The following is an 18,315-nucleotide window of genomic DNA, read 5'->3' on the forward strand; positions in this document are numbered from 1 at the left end:
AGGGATATTTCCTTGAGGATCACCAATGTGGAACTAGCCAAGATAGTTAAGAAATAGATGGTAGAGAGTAGGGTAGTTTGGGAAGAGAATAAGACTATGAAGAGGGAGTTGGATAGACTCAAGAATAAGATGAGGAAAGGGAGTGATGATGAATCAGAGCCTAAGGAGATAGAAGGGAATGAGGAGAAAGAAAACATTCCTATAGATCAAAGGCCCTTTTTTGCTGCATTGAAGAGGGTTGGAAAGAAAGGAGAAGGGGACTTACCCACTTTTCATGGTAAGTTGGACCTTGATGAGTGTATGGACTAGAATGAAGCCCTAGATAACCATTTTGAATGTGACAAGACCCTTGAAAATCAAAAGGTCAAGATTGCCAAGGCTAAACTAAAAGGCCCTACATTGAGTTCGTTGAAATTTTTGCATAATGAAAGGTTGGATGAGAATAAGGAACATATTGCTACTTGGAAGAAGATGAAGGTAGAGATTAGGAAGTCATTCATACCAAAAGACTATGAGGTGTTGGTGCACAAAAGGTTTCAAAATCTTGGACAAAGGGACGTGGATTTTAGCACCTACACTCAAGAATTCCATAATCTAACCCCCAGAGCCAAGATGTATAAGACTAAGAAGAAAAAACTTGCAAGGTATGTAAATGGTTTAAAGTATAGTATTCAAGATGAATTAACATTGATTACTTTGGGTTCATTACATCAATGATTTAATATGGCTTTAAAAATTGAAGAGAAACATAAGAGAAAAGGGAAAACAAGTAGTAGGGGTAGAGGTAGGTTCCATGGAAGAGGATCCTTCAACAAAAGTCAAGAAGAGTGTAGTGGATCAAATGTTGATGGGGAATCTACAAATAGAGGAACTTTTAGGGGCATGAAACCCACTAGTAGAGGAAGAACTGGTGGAAGGGGCCCTAGTGTGTTCACAAGAAAATGTTTCACTTGTAATCAAGTAGGACATCAGTCCTTTAGATGCCCTAAAAAGAATAAGCAAGGGGATAGAAGAATACAATTGAATCAAGATGAGGATAGTCAGAGTGTCACCTCTTACCAATTTTCCACTTCAAGGCATGCACTTCCAGAGCATGGTGAGTCTTTGATGATGCAAAGAACCATGATCAAAGCCCTTGCAACTGCATAACCACCTCAAAAAAAAATATTGTTTAAAACCTTATGCAAATTGAATAACAAACTCTGTAGAGTTATAGTGGATTCTGGATCCTCAGATAATGTGGCCTCTAGGGAGATGGTCGATAAATTGAAACTAATAACATGTCCTCCCCCTTATCCCTACAAGGTGTCATGGCTAACAAAAGACAAAGAAATGCTCATTAATGAGAAGGTGTGGGTGGAATTCAAGATAGGAGAATATAATGACACAATTTTACGTGATGTGGTAGAGATGGATGCATTCCATTTTCTTCTTGGGAGGCCATGGAAATATGATGTGTGTGTCAAACATGATGGTAAGACAAACATATACACCATAACCAAGGATGGGATTGAATACACTATGCCACCTTTTCTTGATGATGGGAACCCTATTACAAATGGAGTGATGTTAGTAGGTGAGAAAGGATTCATCAAGATCACTAAAGAGAAGGACAGACCCTACTATGCATTGGTTGTTAGACCTCAAAAGTGCCCCATCAAACCACCACAAGATCCACCCATGGTTATCAATGTTTGGCCTAAGGAGGAAAGGGATTTGTTAGAGAATTATAAGGGGATAGTTGCAGGCAGCCAACCATAGACCTTGCCTCCTGAAAGAGATATCATTCACTATATAGACTTCATCCCAAGGGCTACACTTCCAAATAAGGTAACCTATAAGATGAGCCCAGAGAAAAATGAAGAGATAGCAAACAAAATTGAAGATCTATTAGCCAAGGGGTTCATTAGGAAAAGTATAAGCCCATGTGCAGTCCCTATAGTCCTAGCTCCTAAAAAGGATGGTACTTGGAGGTTGTGTATGAATTCTAAAGTAATTAATAGGACAACCATTAGATATAGGTTTCCTATGCCAAGACTAGAGGACCTCTTAGACTATTTGAGGAAGGCAAGCATCTATTCAAAGGTGGACCTCAAGAGTGGATATCATCAAATTAGAATCAGGGGTGGAGATGAGTGGAAGACAACATTTAAAACCTTAGGAGGCTTGTATGAGTGGCTTGTGATGCCTTTTGGCCTATCTAATGCACCTAGCACCTTTATGAGACTAATGAATGAAGTCCTAAAACCTTTCTTAAAAAAGTTTTTTGTTGTGTACTTAGATGACATCTTGATATTTAGCAAGGGTAGGGATGAGTATTTAAGGCATCTTGATTTGGTTTTGAATAGGCTTCATGAAGAGAAACTGATGATAAACTTGGAGAAATGTTCTTTTTTGCAAAATAAGCTAATATTTTTGGGATTTGTGATATTAGGAGGAGAGCTAAAGATGGATCCTTCCAAGGTTGAAGCCATCCTTAATTGGCTACCACCCACCACTCCATAAGAAGTAAAGAGCTTTCATGGTATCTGTAGTTTCTATAGAAAATTTATAAGAAATTTTAGTGGTGTGTGTGCTCCAATGATAGATACCATTAAGAGAGGAAGGAAATGTGTATTCTCTTGGACCAAGGAGGCTAATGACTCTTTTGAAAGTTTGAAAATGAAAATTGTAGACCAAAATATTTTGGTGCTCCCTAACTTCTACAAATTGTTTATAGTGGAGTGTGATGTCATAAATAAGGCAATTGGAGGTGTTCTAAGTCAAGAGGGTAGGCCAGTGGCCTTTTTTAGTGAAAGCTTAATGGGAACAAACAAAAACATTCAATATATGATCTTAAACTTTATGCTATGGTGTAGTCCCTTAGGAAATGGAGACATTACTTATTTCCTAAAGAATTTTTTGTATACATTGATAATCATGCATTAAACTTCTTGAATAGGTGTGAAAAGTTAAATCATAGGCATATGAAATATATTGAGTTTCTACAAGCTTATACCTTCACTATTAAACACAAAAAAGGAGAAACTAATGAGGTTGTTGATGCACTTAGCAAGAGGAATTTGATAAGTCAAGAGGTTTAGTTGGAAAGCATTGGCATCCATGTGATCAAGGACATGTATGAGCAAGATGAGGATTTCAAGGAGGCATACCAAGTCTACATGTCCATGGGTGAAAGGTACCATACTGAATTTGGTGAGTACATTTTACAAGAAGGACTTTTGTTTAAGGGGAGTCAGCTTTATGTTCCTAAGGGATCCATTAGGGAGAACATTATAAAGGAAAATCATTGTGGCAGTTTAGTAGGGCATTTTGGGGTGGATAAAACTTTGGAGTAGGTTAGGAGATCATTTTTTTTGCCAAAATTGCAGACTAATGTTAGAAGATATGTAGAGGAGTGTTTAATTTGTCAAAAAGAAAAGGGAGGCACATAAAATGTAAGACTCTATACCCCACTTCCAATACCTCATAAGCCTTGGGATTCAATTAGTATGTACTTTTTTGTTGGTTTACCAAGAACAAAATCAGGATATGATAGCATATTTGTAGTTGTGGACAGGTTTTCTAAAATGGCCCATTTCATTGCTTGCAAAACCACTCATGATGCCTCCCTTGTACAAGATTTGTCCTTCACAGAAGTTGTTAGGCTTCATGGTTTGCCATTATCCATCATATTTGATAGGGACCCTAAATTTTTGGGGCATTTTTGGAGGACCTTGTGGAGAAAATTAGGCATGAACTTGTGTTTTTCATCTGCCTATCACCCTCAATCTTATGGGCAGACTGATGTAGTCAATAGGTCATTAAGGAACATGCTAAGGTGTCTTTCCAAGCAACATGGAGTCTCATGGGATTTTGTCTTACCCCAGACATAATTTTCCTTTAATGATTCCATTAATAGGAGTACTAGCCTAACTCCTTTTCAAATTGTTTATGGCACTCACCCTAGAGGTACCTTGGAACTTAGAGAAGTTAAAGACATAGAAAGGAGAAGTGTATAGGCTGAATTTGTAGAGATCATGAGAGAAGTCCACCAATAGGTACAAGATAGGTTGCAAAATACTTCCACCAAGTGCAAGTAGTAGGCAGAAAAAGGAGAATAGAACTACAGTTTAAGGTGGGGGATATGGTAATGGTCCATCTCAATAAGGCCAGACTTCCAAAGAAAATGCACATAGAATTACAGATCAAGAAGATTGGCCCTTTTAAAATAGTCAAGAAATGTGGCAACAATGCCTATCAAATTGATGTACCACATGATATTAATTTATCTCCAATTTTCAATATTTCTGACCTGTATGCTTTTAAGGGTGCTATTTTAGATGATGTGGATGTAGGTACACTTGTAGATCTCAAAGAAGAATTGAAGAACACTATTCCACCAATGCTTAAACCTATGGTGGAAGCCATTCTAGATAATGGAATTAGTAAGTAGACCATGAGGAAGAATTACTATGAGTACCTAATACATTGGAAAGGGAAAACAATAGCAGATGCAACATGGATGACAGAGAAAGATCTTTAGGCTCATGGTTTTGATCTTCCACTCCACAACAGTCTAGAGACTAGAGTTTCTTTTATGTAGGGGAGAATGGTAAAAAGCACCTAGGAATTATTATTTTTGTTTAATGTAATAAAATCTAGGGTTTGGTCATGTGATCTCCCTAAGACCATCCACCCATGTAATGGATACAAGACCCCATGGTGCTATTATAAACTTGGGCATCATTTGGTCCAAATAAGATGGAATTTGGTTTTTTTTATGTTTTCTAGGGTAGTTTAAGTGTTTAGAGATTTACGATAACATTTAGGAATGGTTTTAAGTCAATTAGGAAGAAGATTTGGTAATATGGCAACATTTGCAAAAATTGCAAAAAGTTGCATTAACAACTTTTGCAAATTTTTGACAACTTTTTCAAACAACCATCCCCAATGGCTAAAACTTCCCTAGGGTGGTTCTACCCACCTAGAATGGCCTATAAAGGATATGAGCATCTGATGGATGAAGAAACTAATTGTACTTGCTCTTTAGATGAATAAAATCTATTGTTTCTAGATAGTCTTGTCTAAGTTTTCCATCCAATACGGCCTTGGATGATTCAAGGGTGAGAACATTGTACTGATCCAATAGCCCTATTAAATTGTAAGGTTTTGGCTTTTATTCAAGTTTCTATCAATCTTAATATTTAAGTTATCAATTTTATTTGCTCACTGCCCTGTGAAACCCTCAAAATCAGGGTATGGCCAAAGAAATGGCCCTAACTTGAAACTCCACTATTGGAATTTGTTCCAAATTGGCATGGAGCAAGTCAAGGTAATGAATTTTCATATTTTAAAAGTCTTGGAATAGGAGCTTGCAGTAGTGAATTATGGGAGCAAGCCCTAGGTCTAAAATCCCTATGTATTAGACCTTATTTTTGTGCAATTTGGTTAGATAATGAGAAGGAAGGAAGTTGGGGACTTGGTGTGAGAACAAAACATCTTTGTTTGGGTTAAGAGAACACTCTAAAGTTGAAAGTTTGATTTCATGAACCCATCTCTTGTCCATTTCCTTGTAGAGCACACCTAAAGTAGTTAATTAGGCCTAAGTGCATGGTTTGGGTTGAGGCATGCTGGAGTGGAGTGAAGCCTTGTAACTTTGGAGTCTATCATAACATGAAAAATGGTATTCAAAACTATGTCTTATTTGCCAAGTTCTTTGGAAGATTTTTGAGTTATTGGTAAAAAATTGAATTAGGAGGCCTAATTGGTCTACTAGGTCAAATGTAGCATCTTTCATTTTTGGGTTGTTGGGAGTGGATCCAACTATTTATTTCCTTTGTTTTGATCAATTTGGAGTTTTCTCAAGCCTTTTTTGGTGTTAGGAAGGTTGGGAACACGAAAAACCCATTTTTGCCAAGTTGGGGGTAGTAAGCCTTGTTGCTCCAAGTAGGAAGTAGTTGGTTTTATGCCTTGATTGAAGAGTTGGGATTGTAAACTTGTTGAAGAGTTTGTGGAGTTAGAGTATGGTCTATTTGGTCTATTGGGAAGTGAGTCAAGCCCTTGAGTAATCCTTTGTGAAGTTTGGAGGTTTGGGTAGAAGATTTGAAGTAACCTTTGCTTCCTTGTGCTTACACTACATCATGCACTATAGGACTCCCTTGCCAAAAAGAGGGATCAAACCCCAAAAAGTGGATACAAAGACTAGGGGTGGCCTAAAATGACTGATATGGCCTATTTAGGTCTTCTTCATAATGAATCAAAGATTTTTTTCATCGAACACAACTTATAACAAAAAGTTTCTTTGTAAACCAATTATTTGTTGTATAGCCCTTCCTAGAATGGAAATGTGGGATAAGCTTGAATGTCATAAAAATAATAGTGACTTTATTGGAGATCTTGATAACATTTTGGGTTTTATAAAACATTCCAAAGTGCCCAAGGATGAAAATGAATGGAGTTTTCTATTGTTGCAACATTTGCCCATATTTAAAGGCCTAATTAGGGCTCATTTACACTACAGTGTACTTTCTACAATGAAAAAAATGAATCCAACTATTGAGACGTGGAGAAATGTAAAAGAAACAAAAATACAAGGTTTCAACTTCTAGAGAATCCCCAATCAAAAACTATAAAGGACTTTTTAAAATGTTGTATGGTGTACTCATGAAGATGCACACTTAGGGTATGGTGGCAAATCCAACTCCTTGCATTTTCTAGAAAGAAAATTGGAAAATAACAAATTATATGGATACACCTTGCATCCCACAAAAATATTTCAATTTCCTATGGTGGAATGTGCCAAAATGACCCAGCCCTAGGCAAGTGCTAATTTCTAGGTTGAATCCTAGACAACTGGTAAGAAAATTCAATATCTTCCAAACCAAGAATGATCATCACATTAGACTTGAAGAAGATTAAAGTATATTAAATCCTCCAACTTCTATGGTCACTAGCACATGCCCTCTCATCTATAAAATTCTATACAAAGGCCTGGAACATGGTTTTTACAAGTAAAAATGCTTATTTTTATTGATTTGAATGCCAAACTTACTTTTTATATTCCTACCATTTTCCTAAGAGGCCTTGTAGTACTTTTTCAATGGTTACATGCTCATTTCAAACTTCCTAGCTGCTGACAACTTTTTGAGCAACTTTTGCAAAATTTGCAAAAATGCAAAACTAGTGACCAAACTTGGTCTAGTCCTAAAGCAAATGATCCAACATGGATCTAGATATTAAAAATAAATAATAACCTATAATCCTATTTATTTTTATTTTTATTGATCATTTTTTACCTTAGTTACCTAGGGGCTCATAATTATGCCTAATTGTGGAACTAGGCCTTACAACTAGATCAATGTGCCAAACTTACCTAAGTAGACTATTTAGGATCCTTATATGCCTTATTTGATGAATCTAGAATAGGTTATCCTGGACCATTCTCCCCTTGATTTTTAAAAATCAAGCCTCTACTTAAGGGTAGCAAATCCATTGAAGTGCCATGTTGCCTAATTTGGTCTTTTACTAGCGAAGTAGCATCTATGTTGGGGAGGCCCTTCCATTTGAATAAGTACTACCTATATTTCTTGGTTCTGGTTTTCTTGAGTAGCTTTTTGTCGAATATTTCCTCTAACTCCACTAGTTTTCTTTGTGAAATATTGGTGACATTATCTTCATCATTGTTGTATTCATCTTGTTGACCTTATGATCCTACAGTAGGCATATAAGGTGTGAGGTCTGCAATGTTAAATATGGGAGAAATCTACAAAGTTGGAGAAAGGGAGATCTCATAGGAATTGGTACCTATTTTTTTTAGTATGTAGCTGAGGCCTACCTTTTTTATCTTTAGTTTAGAGTACCATCCCTTAGGTAGTCTCTCCTTAGAAAAGTCCAAACTCTATCCCCTACTTTGAAGTGGACATCTCTCCTTCTCTTGTCACCATTTTCCTTGTATTCAAACTAGATTTTTGCAATGTTTCCTTCACTTGTCATTATACTTTTGTTATTAATTCTACCAATTCTTAGCCTTTAGCATTTATTTTAAAATTAGAAGGAAGTTCCATCAGATGCAATGGCCCCTTGGGGTGTAGACCATATACTGCTTTAAATTTTGTTTTGCTTGTTGATCTATTTAAAGATTCATTGAAGGTAAATTCTACTTAGAGCAGAAAAGTATCCCAACTTTGAGAGTATTGCTTGGTTAGGCATCTTAGGAGATTACCTAGGGACCTATTCACCACCTCAATCTGCCTATCTATCTATGGGTGATAAGTAGAACTATAGCTGGGATTCGTACCCAACCTCTTGAAGAGTGTCCTCCAAAAGTGCCCTTGAAATTTTACATTTCTATCTAATACAATTGTCTGAGGCAAGCCATGAATTCTAACTACTTCTTTAAAGAAGAGATTGGCTATATGAGATGCATCATTTGTGCTCTTTCATGGCACAAAGTGGACCATCTTGCTGAATCTATCTACTATGACAAATACAATATCATAAAGTGGACCATCTTGTTGAATCTGTCTACTATGACAAATGCACTATCATAACCTTGCTTTTTTTTGAGTAGTCCCATGACAAAATCCTTGATATGGATTCCCAAGGTCTTAAAGGGATTGGTAAGGGTTCTAGTAGAGCCCTTGATTTGTTGTCACCCCTTTAGCTTGTTGGAAAATGGTACAACATTCAATGAATTTCTTAACTTCATTATTCATGTTGGGCCAAAAATAACTCGTCTTCACCATATTTGTTGTTTTGTCAATGCCAAAGTGACCTCCTAGGCTTCCACAATGTTTTTCTCTTATTATATTTGCTTTGATTGAGCACTTTGGTATGCATAGTTGAGCTCCTTTGAATAGAATCTCATTTGGAATTAGATATTTAGAATAATTAGCATGATATATGCCTTCCCTCTTTGTGCAAATCTGATATATCTCTACAAAATCAGGGTCATCTATGTACAAGTGTTTGAGAGACTCAATACCAACACTTTGTAGTTGAACTTCTTCAACAAGACCAATCTTCGCTTAGAGCATCAACAATTTTGTTTGTGCACCCTTTTTATGCTTAATAGTAAAGGTATAGGCCTGCAATTGTTCTACCCATTCAAGATGCCTGATTGAAAGTTTTTCTTGTGAATTTAGAAAAATTAATGCATGATTGTCTATGTAGATAACAAATTCTTTTAGAATCAGACAATGCCTCCATTTATTGAAGGCATGGACCATGTCATAAAACTCTAGGTCATATGTTGAGTGTTTTCTTTTAGCCTCATTCAATGTCTCTAAAAAGAAAGTAGCTAGTTTTCCTTATTGGCTTAGGATGACACCTATAGCCACATTTCTTGCATTTGTCTCCACAATGAAGACTTTGTTAAAATTAGGGAGAACCAAGATAGGATATTGAAAGACTCTATTCTTCAAGTATTGGAATGCATCATTTTCTTCCTTTGTCCATGCAAACTTGGTTTTCTTCCCACCTTTTGTTGTTTCCAACATTAGTGCACACACATGACTAAATTTTTTAATAAACTTCATATAGAAATTTGGAAGCCCATGAAATTTTCTCACAACACCTAGATTATTTGGTGGAAGCCAATTGATTATTTCATCTACCTTCTTAACATCCATCTTGAGGGTACCTTGTGAAATTACAAAACCTAGGAACACAAGTTCCTTCTTCATAAACATGCATTTTTTCCAAGTTGATTAGCAACTTGTGCTAATGGGTTGTTCTTAGTACTTGTTCCACATGATCAAGATAGTCTTCCTTGCTATGGTTGAATATTAGTATATCATCAAGGTAAACTAAAAAAAATTTTCCAATTAAATCTAGGAATATCTCATTCATAAGCCTCATAAGAGTACTAGAGGCATTGCTTAAACCACAAGAAATTACTAACCATTCAAATAAACCTTTAGTTGTCTCGAATATTGTTCTCCATTCATCTCCTAGCTTGATTATGATTTGACGGTAACCAAACTTCAAGTCTAACTTGGTGAAGTAGCAAGCACCTCCTAGTTGATTCAATAGGTCCTTAATCCTTGGCATGGGGAACTTGTACCTTATTGTGATTTGATTTAGAGCCCTACTATTAGTACATAACCTCTATTTCCCATCATTTTTAGGGGCCAAAATGAAGTTATGACACAAGGATTGAGACTATTTTGGATTAGCCCTCTTTCAAACAATTCAGTGACCTATTTTGAAATCTTTGTATGTTGCAATGGTTTCATTCTGTACAGTGCCTTTTTAGGAAAGGATGAGCCTAGTATAAGGTCTATTTGATGGCTAATGTCCCTAATGGGAGGGAGGCTAGTTTGTAGGTCACTATCTATGACATCTTTATATTTTTGCAACAATTTAGCAACTTCATTTGGTATGGGCTCTTTTTTATTAGACTTGATGTTATCTTTGGGTTTTGGAATTAAGATAAATGGATCCATGTCAAATTCTTTCAAGGTCTTTAACATATCTTTTTCTCCTATGATAATCATAATAGGTTCCTTTTTAGATTTTTTATCCAACAGTACCTTCATGGTGAAGGTATTCCCATATTTGGTGATGGAGTAGGTGTTCTTCCTACAATGGTGTATGACATCAACATCAAATTGTCAGGGACTACCTAAAAGGATGTGTGAGACATCCATATCAACTACATCACAAAGGACTTTGTCCTTAAAATCAGATATAGAAAACTCTACCCAGGCTTGTTCTATGACTAGATTTTATTGGCCTTTTCTTAACCATGAAACATGATAGGGGTAAGGGTGTGGTTTCTTTGGAAGATTTAACTTCTGCACCATTTCAAAAGATACAAGATTTTTAATTGAACCACAATCTATAATAACATTGCATACCTTTCCTTGACATTTGATATTTGTCTTGAAGAGATTCTTCCTTTGTGGAGGTTCTTGATTTTGTGGTACGTGAAGGAAGACCTGCCTCACCATCAAACATGCTCCTTCCTTTGGTTCCAATTCTCTAGCATCAACATTGTCTTCTTTCTTATCTTCTTGGACAAATTTTGCTCTCCTCTCACCTTGATTGTTATTGTTCCTCTTCTTAGGGCATCTTCCTGCATGGTGTTCAATTTGATTACAATTGAAACAATTTAAAGGTCCATTACCTCTTCATTCATTTGTTATTCCTCTATTAAAAGGCCTTCTTCTTCTATAATTTCCTCTTGAATTAGAGTTACTATTTTCTTTGTCTCCTTGGTTAGAGGTCTTATTGTTGTTGCCACTACTTTGTCCCTTGTTCCAAGAGTTTCTCTCACCTTTAAAATTCTTCCCACTATCATTGCTCTTTCTTTTACCAAAATCTTGATTTGTCTTCTATTTTTCCTCTATCTTTAGTGCCATTTGATTGCACTTATTGACTATGGTATGAAAATTTAGGCTTAGTACCTCTTGAATGGGCACCTTCAAGCTATTCATGTATCTTGCCAACTTCTCTTCCTCATCTTCTACCATATTGGTCTTCATACATAGTTTTAGGAACTCCTCAATGTATGTGCCTACATCCATGTCCTTTTGTCTTAGACTTTGCTTCCTCCTATGGAGTTGTACTCCATAATCCTTAGGTACATAGGTTTCTTTTATCGAAGCTATCATCCTATTCCATGAATTGATTATGCTCTTTCCATTCTTCACCCTCTCTATTTGGATGAAGTTCCACAAAGTTAGGGTTACACCATTCAACATGGATCTTTCCATCTGTGCCTTTTTTTTAAGAGATGACCTCACATTTTAAAGAATGTTCTTAAACTCTCTATCCAATCCAAATCTATATCTACATTCATCTTGTCATTGAAAAGAAAAAAATCTATCTTCTTCTCCATGATTCTCCTTCCTATGGATTTCAAGGCATCTATGAGAGGCCTTTGGTTTGTAGGGATGGGCTGTTTAGAGTCATCCTCTTCTTCACATTCAAACCTATTTTGTCTATCTTTGTCATCAAGCTTCCCTTCAAGTTCTTGAAGCCTCTAAGTAAGGCCTTATTTGCAGCCTCTAAGTAAGGCCTTATTTGCAGCCTTTTGTTCTCTCGACATCTTTGATAACTCACTACTTGTAACCCATATAGAGATCTCCTCATTCTTAGGTACAAACATGGCTCTAATACCACTTAATGCAGTAGTGGATAGTGGAAGTCTTGAAACAACAAGAAATGATGAAATTTTAAAGTTCCCTCAACACCCAAGGTGAAGGATCCTAGTGCCAAATACCTATCATAGGTATAGAAATGGGCTTAAAGGAAGGTTATCAGAACCCCACAAGATAAGGTAACCTAATCACTATGTTTACCAAAGTTCTAAGCACCAAACTCACAAATGCACTATAGGATTCCCTTGACAAAAAGAGGGATCAAACCCCAAAAAGTGGATACAAAGACTAGGGGTAGCCTGCAATAATTGATATGGCATATTTATGTCTTCTTCACAATGAACCAAAGATTCTTTCCATCAAAGACAACTTGTAACATCAAGTTGCTTTGAAAACCAATTATTTGGCTCATAGCCCTTCCTAGAATGGAAATGAGGCATAAGTTTGAATATCCTCAAAAAACATAGTGACTTGACTAGAGATCCTAATATCATTTTGGGTTTTATAAAAATATGCCAAAGTGCCCAAGGATGGAAATGAACAGAGCTTTTTGTTATTGCAACATTTGACTAGATTTAAAGGCCTAATTAGGGCTCCATTTACACTAAAAGTGTACTTTCTACAATGAAAAAAACCAATCCAACAATTGAAACATGTGGGGGCATGTAAAGGAAACAAAAATCCAAGGTTTCAAATTTTAGAGAATCCCCAATTAAAAACTAGAAAGGACTGTTGTAAATGTTGTATTGTGTACTCGTGAAGATGCACACCTAGGGTATGGTGGTAAAATCAACTCCCTGCATTTTATGGAAAAAAAAATGGAAAATATCAAAATACATGGATACGCCTTGAATTTCACCAAAGGGCTTGAATTTCCCATGGTGGAATGTGCCAAAATGACCTAGCCTGAGCTAAGTGCTGATTTTTAGGCTGAATCCTAGGCATTGGGCAAGAAAATTCAATATCTTCCAAACCAAGAATTATCAACACATGAGACTTGATAAAAATGAAAGTATATTCAATCCTCCAAATTTGATGGTCACTAGAACATGTCCTCTTGTCCATAAAATTCTATACAAAGGCCTGGAACACACTTTTTGTAGGGAAAAATGCTGATTTTTATTGATTTGAATGCCAAACTTACATTGTATATTCCTACCATCAGCCTAAGAGGATTTGTAGGACTTTTCCAATGGTTACATGGTTAGTCAAAATTTCCTAGCTGTTGGAAGAAGAGTTTTTAAATGTTTGACAACTTTTAGCAAAGTTACTGACAACTTTTTGGGCAACTTTTGAAAAAATTGCAAAAATGAAAAACTAGTGACCAAACTTGGTCAAGTCCTAAAGCAAGTGATCCAACATGGATATAAATATTAAAAATAAATAAAAACCTAGAATCCTATGTATTTTTAGGCTTATTGATCATTTTTTACCTTAGTTACCCTGGGGCTCATAATTATGCCTAATCGTCAAACTAGGCATTATAACTGGATCAATGTGCCATATTTACCTAATTAGACTATTTAGGATCCTTAGGTTTCTTACTTGATGAATCTAGAGTAGGTGCTCCTACTCCAGTTTTCCCTCTAATAAAGGGTTCCCCTAGTTAACATATCTAGTGTTATTGTGTATGAGTATCTTGTTGTGGTTTTTGATTATATTGCTCATATGGTTAAAGTTTAATAAGGTTGATAATTGTGATATTAGTTGGCTAACTAATTCACCCCTATCCCCACCATCCTCTCAATTACATTGGTGGACTATATATTCTAACAATTGGTATCAAAGCATCAGATCCTCGAAGAGAAAGCTTCTTGGTGAGATATCATAATTGTGTACAGAATTGAGCATTGAGTTTCCTGATCCTAAATTATTTTATTTCCTACAAATGAATAGAAGGAAAAGTATAGAAAAATCAATGTCTAAAGGAGAAAAGAAGATCAAGGAACGTATTGATCTTTTTATGAAAAGAGCTCTAGAAGTTATGGAATTTCTTTTTGACATGTAAAGAGTTTGGTCATTTTTTGTCTAGATTTTGTAAGAGACTTAAAATGTATAGAAAGAATTCTCTTTCTAATGAAGATGAAGAATTTAAAGAAAGTATTGAAATATTCTTGAATGACTATGATGATGAGATTGAATTGGTTAAGAAAGATGAAGTATTAAAAGAGATAGTTTTGGTAACTAATATTGATCCAAAGGCTGACCATGAAAATGTGGAAGTTATCATTGAGACTAATAATGACTTGTAGAATGAAAATTAGATTGAAGAGCTTAGATCTAAGCCTAGAGAAGAAGAAAGAGTTGACTTGACAACTCCTAGCAGAAGTATATCAAACAAGATGAATGAGCAAGGAAAATTTGTGGGGAATAATGATAGACTTGTATGGAAGGGATATTCATAGAAAGAAGGCATAGACTATGAGGATACATATGCCCCTATAGCTAAAATGGAAGTAGTAAAAATGTTCATGATTCATGCAATGAATAAGAAGTTCAAAGTATATCAAATGGATGTTAAATCAACTTTCCTAAATGGAGAACTTGAAGAAGAGGTATTCATTAAGAAGCCTAAAGGATTCCCTCTAGAAAAAGACAAAGACATGGTATGGAGACTAAAGAAAGATCTATATGGTTTGAAGCAATCACCTAGAAGCTGATATGCAAGGGTAGGCAACTATTTGGAAAAGCTTGGATTTGCTAAAGGTAAGAAAGATATTAACTTTTATCTGAAAGAAATTGAGAATAGTTTGCTAACCATAGTAATATTTGTTGATTACATCATATTTGGAGGTAATTATAAAGTAAGTGATAAGTTTTCTAAAGAGATGAAGAATGAGTTTGAAATGAGCACGATAAGAGAAATGAATTTTTTCCTAGGATTACATATTGTACAAAATAGTGATGGTATTTTCATTTCACAAGCCAAGTACCTGAAAGACTTGTTGAAAAGGTTTGGATTAGAAATTTGTAAACCTATGATAAGTGGTAACATGTTATCAAGAAAAGATGTGACACCTACACTAGAGAAAAAGTAGTACAGATCCATGATTAGAGGTTTGCAATATTTGACTCACACTAGACCAGATATAGAAAACATGTTTGGGATTGTAGCTAGACTTCAAGTTGATCCTAAGGAGTGTCATTATGCAGTAGTAAAGAGGATATTCATATATTTTAAAGGAACATCTGACTATGGAATTTGGTATGATAGATCAAGTGATTTTACTCTTTGTGCATATACTGATGTGGATTGGGCAGACAATATGGATGACAAAAAGAGCACCAGTGGTGGAGTTTTTTACTTGGAGAAAGATTGGTTTCTTGGCTAAGAAAGAAGCAAGATTGTATTTCATAGAATATAGCTGATGTAGAGTACATTGTAGTGGCAAATAACTATAATCAAGTTATGTGGATGAAGCAAATGCTGAAGGATATCATAATTGAGTTTGCAAAACCTATTATCATTTACTATGATAAAATAAGTATAGTATGTATGTTGAAGAATCTAGTATTGGATTATAAGCCTAAGCATATATCTATTAAGTATCATGTACTAAGAGATAAGGCAACAAAAATAGAGATCAGATTATAGATATCTTTATGAAACCTTTTCTTAAAGATAAATTTGATTACTTGAGAGGTTGTGATATTGCTATCAGGATTTAATTGTGTGATTTTCCAGTCAAACTCATTGACTCGTGTTTCATGAGTAGTGATTCAACATGAATCCATCTCTCATGAAAATAAATGGAACATGAGGTATTCTTGGGGTTATGTCCCTACCTACTTCAAAGTAGATGATGCAGTAAGTGAATCATTCCTATGGTAAAAAGAACTATTGTTAGATTGGACTGAATCTTGATGCTTTATGTATGGGGGAGTATTTGTGATGAGCTAAGTCATTAAGGACTCTTGTTACTTGGTTTTGAATAGTGTCTTTGGATACTAGAGCTAGTTGAATAATTGGAGCATTATACTAACAATTGGTATTTTTTAATATCGAGGCCTTTCACATTGATGTAAATAGGGGGAATTATGCATGAAAAACCATCACCTAAGTAATGGGGGAGAAGAAATCCAAAGTATGAATGGGGAAGAGATATCTCTTTAGAGAGATTTAGAAAGATTCATGTAAGTAAGTAGGAGATATGCACCTGATGTGTTGAAAATTATTTAGCATGTGAATAACTAATGCTAATCCTAGAATATAAAGGATTTTAGACTTGGTTAATGAAGAGGATTTGAGAAGATGAGAATAGTAGCAAAAGTATAGTACTATTTTGTATTCTTGGAACTTGGATGTTTTTCATCTATTTTGTCATCAATGCCAAAGGGAGAGCTTTTTAGAATGAATGTTGATGATACTACTTTGGGGGTATATCCTAAGCATTGGAAAATATTGACATGTTACATTGATGATTGTGTTTGTTATTGATATCAACATATTATGGTTTCCATAAAGATTGGTTGAGTAGTAGATAGATGTCTTAGTTTTAAAAATAATGGTTTTATTGTTTGATGATGAGTGGTCATGGACATGTTCAAAAAAGCATTTTGATAATGTGGTTTAGTGTCTAGAGTCTAAGTCAAAGACGTACAAAAGTTGTACCTAATTTATAAAGACTAGTATAGAGACAAAGCATTAGGAAAGAAGTTTATGATGGTTGTTAGCTATCTTTCATCTAAGATGTAATGAGAAGATGCACAGTTAGGTAGTGATAGAGGATAGTCTATTGGTAACGTCAAAAAATGCACAAGCCCTAGTATCACATGTGTGAAGTTATGTATAGACTATGAGCTGACAGTGTTATTGTAATTGCAATTAATTAATTATCTTATTATAATAAATTGGGAAAGCCTCAAGGCTACCTCAAGAAATTATTTTGAAGATATGGTAAAAAGAAAAGATGTTTTCCTTATTTGTAATGTGTGGAATATGATTGGAGCATGCAAATGCAATCAACTATGAAAAGGAGTGGATTGTTTGGCAAATGTGTCAAAGCAATCCAAGGGATTATTAGATGTGAGATTTTTGATCTAGTTACAAGATTAGAAGGAGAAGATGTCTAGTTGAAAAGATAGAGAAAGAGGAAAGAAGTACATTTCATTTCTATTATTCTACAATGAATAATATAGAGATCATTTGGACAGTGAGTTCATTGGTCTTATCCTTGTAGTTGTTTGGGAAGTGGGTCCAGTTGCCTTCCACAACTCCTAACAAGGTTGGAATAACTCCTAATAGCAGTGAAATCTCCTAACAAGGATTCAAAGTCACTTAACAAGGACTCATATGTATTGAATATATTCATAGTCTTCTAACAAAGTCCATTCTCTAACGAGGAGCATTTGTATTAGTACATCATCTTGTGGGTCCCATCCCCACCAGGGTTTTACCTATAATCAAGGGTTTCCCCAATTAACATATCTAGTGTTATTATGTATGAATATCTTATTGTGGTTTATGATTATATTACTCATATGGTTAAAGTTTAATAAGGTTGTTAATTTTGATATTAGTTGGATAACTAATCACCACCCACCCCTCTTAGTTATATTGGTAGACTATATATTCTAACAAATCAAGGATATCCAATGTAAACCAAGCTCTTCTGTATGAACCGATTTCACAATAAAAATTGAGTTATTAGTGTTATTAGTATGAGCCAATTTTTTTGTGTGAACCAAGTTCATGGTACTCCCTGAGTTCTTAGAATGAACTAAGCTACTAGTTCAAGTTAGTATGCTCTAGTGTCACCAAATTCCTAAAGTTTTTGCTAAGCTTCCAGTGTTCCTTGAGTGCCACACTATCACCCAAGCTCACTGTATTATCTGTTTGCATGAATGTTGATGATACTACATTAGGGAGTATCCTAAGCATTGGATAATATCAACATGTTCCATTCATGACTTTTTTTTTCATTGATGTCAACATAGAACTAAGTTTGTGAAGATTGGAAGAATAGTAGAGAGAGATCTTAGTTGTACAGAATTTTTTTTTCTTTTCTAGTGATGCACAATCATGGACATGTTCTATATAGTTCCTTGATGATGAGGTTCAATGCGTAGCATGTAAGTTGAAGATATACGAAAGTTGTACTTGATTTACTAAGAATAGTTTAGGAACAGAGTGCTTGGAAAGTAGTTTTTGATGTTTGTATTATATCTTTCATATGAAATATAATGAGAAGATGTGCAGTCAATCAGTGATAGAGGATAGTCAGATCTT

This window comes from Cupressus sempervirens, chromosome 11, assembly GCF_028749045.1.
Source record: "Cupressus sempervirens isolate cs-2001-9-10 chromosome 11, ASM2874904v1, whole genome shotgun sequence".
Classification (NCBI taxonomy): domain Eukaryota; kingdom Viridiplantae; phylum Streptophyta; class Pinopsida; order Cupressales; family Cupressaceae; genus Cupressus; species Cupressus sempervirens.